Consider the following 6,712-nt stretch of genomic DNA (forward strand, 5'->3'; position numbering starts at 1 on the left):
AAGCACCAGTGCACAAACGCAATGCTTGATGGTGAATTGGATCCAACATCTGAAAAGTAGATTCTCGCGCAGAGCCATATACAATGCATCCATAATCCAGCTTAGAGCAGACAAGGGCCCTATAAATCCTAAGCATAGAACATTTGTCTGTTCCCCACGATGAGCAGCAGAGTACCTTTAAAAGGTTCAGAGCTTTTAAACATATACTCTTCAAATTACGCAAGTGTGGCAGAAACGTCAATTTATGGTCGAACACAACACCAACAAACTTAGCCTCGTTGACCATTCGGATTTTCACTCCACTTAGGTATATTTCGGGATCCAGGTGCAAACAACGCCTTCGGCAAAAACGGATGCACGAGGTCTTCTCTACATTAAAACTAAAACCATTAGTCTTCGACCAATTGTCTATGCGATTAAGGGAGGTTTGCAGTTGTCTCTCGATGAAACCCATGTTACTAGACTGACAGGAGATCTGAAAGTCATCCACATACAGAGAGCGTTTCACACTAGAAAAAAGACACTTAGCTATGCTATTAATTTTAATTAGGAACAGAGTCACACTCAAAATAAAACCTTGAAGAACACCCTCTTCTTGTGTGGAAGGCCTAGACAAAGTGTTGCCCATCCTGACTTGAAATCTTCGATTCTGTAAAAAGTTTTTTATAAAAATTGGCAAATTACCCCGCAGTCCGAATTCATGCAGATCATGGAGTATTCCGTATCGCCAGCAGTGATCATAGGCCAACTCTATATCGAAAAACACAGACACTAAGTGCTGTCGTCTAACGAACGCTTCGCGTATAGATGTTTCAAGGCTTACTAAACTGTCTGTGGTACTTCTTTTCCTACGAAATCCGCTCTGATGTGGAGAAAAGTAGCTCTTTTCCTCTAAGAGAAACATCACACGTCTGTTTATCATTCTCTCAAAAAGTTTACAGAGGCAACTCGTAAAAGAGATTGGTCTGTAATTAGAGGGATTCTTGTAGTCTTTGCCTGGTTTGGGAATGGGAATAAGAATTGATAGCCTCCAAGAGTCAGGAAAAGTATGTTCTGTCCATATTCTGTTAAACATATTCAAAAGATTTCCAAGGGAATTGTCTGACAGATTTTTAATCATACTGTAGTGGATTTTATTCGGGCCTACAGCAGTACTCCCCGAGCGAGAGATCGCTGTGTGTAATTCAACTCTGGTGAATGGCACATTGTATTCTTCGTTAGATGAGGAAAGAAAATTTAAACTTTGTATTTATCTTTGGGCTTTATAAGCTTAAAAATTTCTTGTGTACATTGTATTGCTGGATGACAAAGAAAACGTTTCACCCACCAAATCAGCAATACCCTGTATATCGCTGATTATTGTGCCATTACTTTCCAGCATGGACAGAGAGTGAGAAGCATATTTCCCGTTAATTTTATGGATTTTATCCTAGACTTCTTTTGAGCTAGTGGAAGATGTTATGCTAGAAACATACTTTCTCCAAGAATCCCTTTGGCTTTGCCTTCTGATTCTTCTGACATTTGCCTTTGCTTTTTTAAAAGCAATCAAATTGCTAGCAGTGGGGTATCTTCTGAAAATCCCCTATGCTTTCTTTTGCTTTTTAAATGCTGCCTCGCAATTCTGATCCCACCATGATTTCGGATGTTTTGGATATCTGGTTGACGTTTTCCCCATTGTTTTTTCGGCTGCCTAAATAATACTGGAAGTGACAACTTCGACTGTTTGATTGATATCGGCAGTATTGACCATTTCCTCAGTGATATTAGCCAAAAAAGAAAATGCAGGCCAATCTGCCGTTTCAAATTTCCAGCGTGGTGGACGGGCTGTTTCACAGCTTCCTCTGCCTCTATATTTTAAAAATATTGGAAAGTGGTCACTGGAAAGTGGATTAAATCCAACCTCCCATGTGAACGCTGAAAACAGATTTGGTTAGTTGGTTGGTTGGTTCTATTTTTTGGCACAAGAGCCATACAGGCTATGCTGCGCCATGACAAATGGTAAAATTAAACAAAGCTAAATATATATATCACAAGGCGTCAATACAACACAAAAACACAAAAAAACAGAACAACACAAATATAAATATATAATAAATAAATAAATAAATAAATTAGTTCACTTAAATATCTCTATTAATTTTTATAACTTTCAAAAAGTTCAGTATCTTATCAAGATTTGGCCTCTGGCCCAAAATCTCTCTCAAAGTTGCATTTCCAAAATGCTGTCTGCGACTCTGGTCAAAAGCAACACAGTTGCAAAGTATATGTTTAACACTTAAAGTACAAATGCAATACTGGCATACTGGCTGGTCATCACCCTTCAAAAGGTATTGATGAGTAAGCCGAGTATGTCCAATTCTCAGGCGAGTAAGAATGACTTCAGATCTCCTATCATACTGTTTCTTGTGTGTCCAATTTTCTATTATAGGTTTGATCTCGTAAAGTTTATTGTGGACTTGTTCGTTCCACACATTTTGCCATCTCTCTGCTAGTCGTTTTTTAACAACCAGCTTCAAGTCACCTCCTTCAATGAACATTGTATGCTGAGAAGGACTTGCTGACTTTGCAGCTGCATCAGCTGCTTCATTCCCTTTTATACCTACATGGCCTGGGACCCAACGAAATTTTACAAAAATATTACTTGCAATAAGATGGCAAAACAGTTTGTGAATTTTAATCACTATAGAGTGAGAACTAGGTTCATGTGAGATCAAAGCCTGAAGTGCACTAACTGAGTCAGTGTAAATAACACAGCGACGATGACCTTTACTAATTATATATTTTAAGGCTAAATAAATAGCCTGCACCTCTGCAGTAAAGATGGAAGAATTCGATGCGATTTGTTCTGCCACGATCTCATCCTGGCAGACAAAGGCTGAGCCAACGTAATCAACCGATTTCGATCCATCAGTATAAATAGGAATTAAATTCCTGTCGTAGTGTTGAATTTCTGCAAAGTGCTGCCTATAGATGTAGTCCGGGGTGGAATCCTTAGGAAACTGCTTTAAGCTAAAGTCAACATTAATCACAGGAGTTGACCAAGGTGATATATTATCGACCTCGACCTGTGAAATGTTGCTTGTGTCCAGGTCAATCGTGCTGCTTACATTCTCCATTCTAATGTCAAATGTAGGGACACAACTTGGGCGAGCTGTAAATAATCTTTTCAGCTGAGTATCTGATACTCTACAATAAACTGAAGGTTTAGCCAGAAATTTCTGTTTAATGTAATAGAACAAAGACAACTGCTCTCTCCTGAGAGATAGTGGAGGCTCATAAGCATCCACGTACAAACTTTGAACAGGAGAAGTTCGAAATGCACCAGTGCACAAACGCAATGCTTGATGGTGGATTGGATCCAGCATCCGAAGAGTAGATTCTCGCGCAGAGCCATAAACAACACATCCATAATCCAGCTTAGAGCGAACGAGGGCTCTATATATCCTGAGCATCGAACATTTGTCTGCTCCCCAGGATGAGCAGCATAATACCTTTAAAAGGTTCAGAGATTTTAAACATCTACTCTTCAAATTGCGCAAGTGTGGCAAGAACGTCAATTTATGGTCGAACACAACACCCAAAAATTTTGCTTCGTTGACCATTGGGATTTTAACCCCATTTAGGTGAATTTCAGGTTCCAGGTGCAAACCACGCCTTCGGCAAAAGTGGATGCACGAGGTCTTCTCTGCATTAAAAGTAAAACCATTGATCTTGGACCAACTGTCTATGCGATTTAGGGAGGTTTGCAGTTGTCTTTCAATAAAACTCATGTTAGTAGACTGACAGGAGATCTGAAAGTCATCCACATACAAAGAGTGTTTCACACTGGAAGGAAGACACTTAGCTATGCTATTAATTTTGATTAGGAACAGAGTCACACTCAGAATAGAACCTTGAGGAACACCCTCTTCTTGTGTGAAAGGCCTAGACAAAGTGTTGCCCATCCTAACTTGGAATCTTCGATTCTGCAAGAAGTTTTTTATAAAAATTGGCAGATTACCCCGCAGTCCAAATTCATGCAGATCGCGGAGTATTCCATATCGCCAGCAGCGATCATAAGCCTTCTCTATATCGAAAAACACAGACACTAAGTGCTGTCGTCTAACAAACGCTTCGCGTATAGATGTTTCAAGGTTTACTAGATTGTCTGTGGTACTTCTGTTCCTACGAAATCCACTCTGATGTGGTGAAAAGTAGTTCTTTTCCTCTAGGAGGAACATCAGGCGTCTGTTTACCATTCTCTCGAAAAGTTTGCAGAGACAACTAGTCAGAGAAATTGGTCTATAATTAGAGGGATTCTTGCAGTCTTTACCTGGCTTGGGAATGGGAATTATGATAGATAGCCTCCAAGAGTCTGGAAAAGTATGTTCTGTCCATATTCTGTTGAACAGATTCAGAAGGTTACTAAGGGAATTGTCTGACAGATTTTTAATCATGCTGTAATGGATTTTATCCGGACCTACAGCAGTATTCCCCGAGCGAGAGATTGCTGTACATAGTTCTATTCTGCTAAATGGCACATTATATTCCTCATTAGATGGAGAGTGGAAGTTTAGATATTGTTTTTCACTTTGGACTTTATAAGCCTGGAAATTTGTTGTATACATAATATTGCTGGATGAAGACGAAAATGTTTCACCCAACAAATCAGCAATACCTTTAATGTCACTGATTATTGTGCCATTATTTTCCAGCATGGACAGAGAGTGAGAAGCATATTTCCCATTAATTTTATGGATTTTATCCCAGACTGCTTTTGAGCTGGTGGAAGATGTTATGCTAGAAACATACTTCCTCCAGGAATCCCTTTGGCTTTGCCTCCTTATTTTTCTGGCATTTGCCTTTGCTTTTTTAAAAGCTATCAAATTCTCAGCAGTGGGGTATCTTCTGAAAATCCCCCATGCTTTCTTTTGTTTTTTAAATGCTGCCTCACAATTCTGATCCCACCATGGTTTCGGATGTTTTGGATATCTGGTTGACGTTTTCCCCATTGTTTTTTCGGCTGCCTGAATAATACTGGAAGTGACAACTTCTACTGCATCATTGATATCGGCAGTATTGACCATTTCCTCAGTGATGTTAGCCAAAGAGGAAAATGCAGGCCAATCTGCCGATTCAAATTTCCAGCGTGGTGGACGGGCTGTTTCACAGCTTCCTCTGCCCCTATATTTTAAAAATATTGGAAAGTGGTCACTGGAAAGTGGATTAGATCCAACCTCCCATGTAAACGCTGAAAACAGATTTGGACTAGCTAATGTCAAATCAATGGCAGTAAATGTTCTTGTTGGGGCGTGGAAGTATGTCACTTCTCCAGTATTAAATAAATACAGTTGGTGATTACCTATGAATCTTTCAATGGCTCTGCCTCGACAATTGATGTCGTGACTGCCCCACATTGGATTGTGGCCATTGAGATCACCAAGTAGAATAAACGGAGTTGGCAGTTGTTCAACCAAGTCATCCAATTCATCCTCATTGACTCTGACATCTGGTGGCAAGTATATGGAACAAACTGTGACAGTTACTCCAATTGAAATTCTGACTGCCACAGCTTGCAGCTCTGTTCTTATTTGTACCGGTAAGGAAGGGATGCAATTTGAAACCAGTACAGCCACACCTCCACTGGCGCGAGTGTGGCTATCATCATCCTTACGGTAAAGATTAAATCCTTTTAAAGTAATTTTTTCTCCAGGTTTTAGATGTGTTTCCTGGAGTGCCACGCAGAGAGATGTGGTAGATGATGTCAAATGTTTAATGTCAGAGAAGTTGTTGCGGAAACCACGACAGTTCCATTGGATTATTTTATAATCCATTATGTGGTTGAGGCAGCATTCTTTGCGAGGGTATCTCTCTTTAATTTAACAGGCGGTCTCTCTTTTGGAGGTGACATTGGTTTTTTTACCTCCACATTATTCTCTTCATCAGAGATATCAGAGAACTCGCTCACAGACTGAGTCTCTGATTTTTTAGCTTTAGAGAGAGCTGCTTTCACTCTCTGTTTGTTTAATGGGTTCTTACTAGCCTTTTTTGAACCCAGGTTTCTTGTTATCACCCCTGTTTTAGGTAGGGGTGTTTTTTGTTTTGTATTGTCATTTTCTGCTGTTTCTTTTGAAGGGATCAGTAAACAATTTGCATGGCGAGTGAAAGATTCCTTTGGGGAAACAGAAATGTCTGTCTGAACTTCACATGTCTTAGTGAGTTTCAGAGCAGCAGCAAATGTTTTTTGTTTCAGTGGTGCACTTGAAGTGACCATGCGACGTGCCTCTGGGTAGGGTAAGTTGTTGACTGTTTTTACACGCTGTATTTCTTTTTCTCTCTGCCATGCAGGGCATTTCCGGGAGTAAGCAGGATGGGCATCTTTACAGTTCACACAGCATGGGGTACTTTTACATTCTGTACTGTCGTGACCCTCAGTCCCACACTGTGCACATGCGCTTTTTCCTCGGCAGGATGTTTGCGAGTGTCCAAACCGCTGGCATTTGAAACAACGCAGCGGATTTGGGATATATGGACGGACTGAGCAACGTAGGTATCCTGCTGTTATAAAGGATGGCAATGTTGGTTTGTTGAAAGTAAGAATCAGGTGTTTGGTTGGTATCAACTTTCCATCTCGACGAATTGAAATGCGCCGGACAGCAACGACACCTTGATCTGAAAGACCAATCTGAATATCTGATTCGTCTTCAGACATCAGATCAATTTCAGATATCAC

Source organism: Centruroides vittatus, unplaced genomic scaffold, assembly GCF_030686945.1.
Source record: "Centruroides vittatus isolate TY-2023 unplaced genomic scaffold, ASM3068694v2 contig_296, whole genome shotgun sequence".
Classification (NCBI taxonomy): domain Eukaryota; kingdom Metazoa; phylum Arthropoda; class Arachnida; order Scorpiones; family Buthidae; genus Centruroides; species Centruroides vittatus.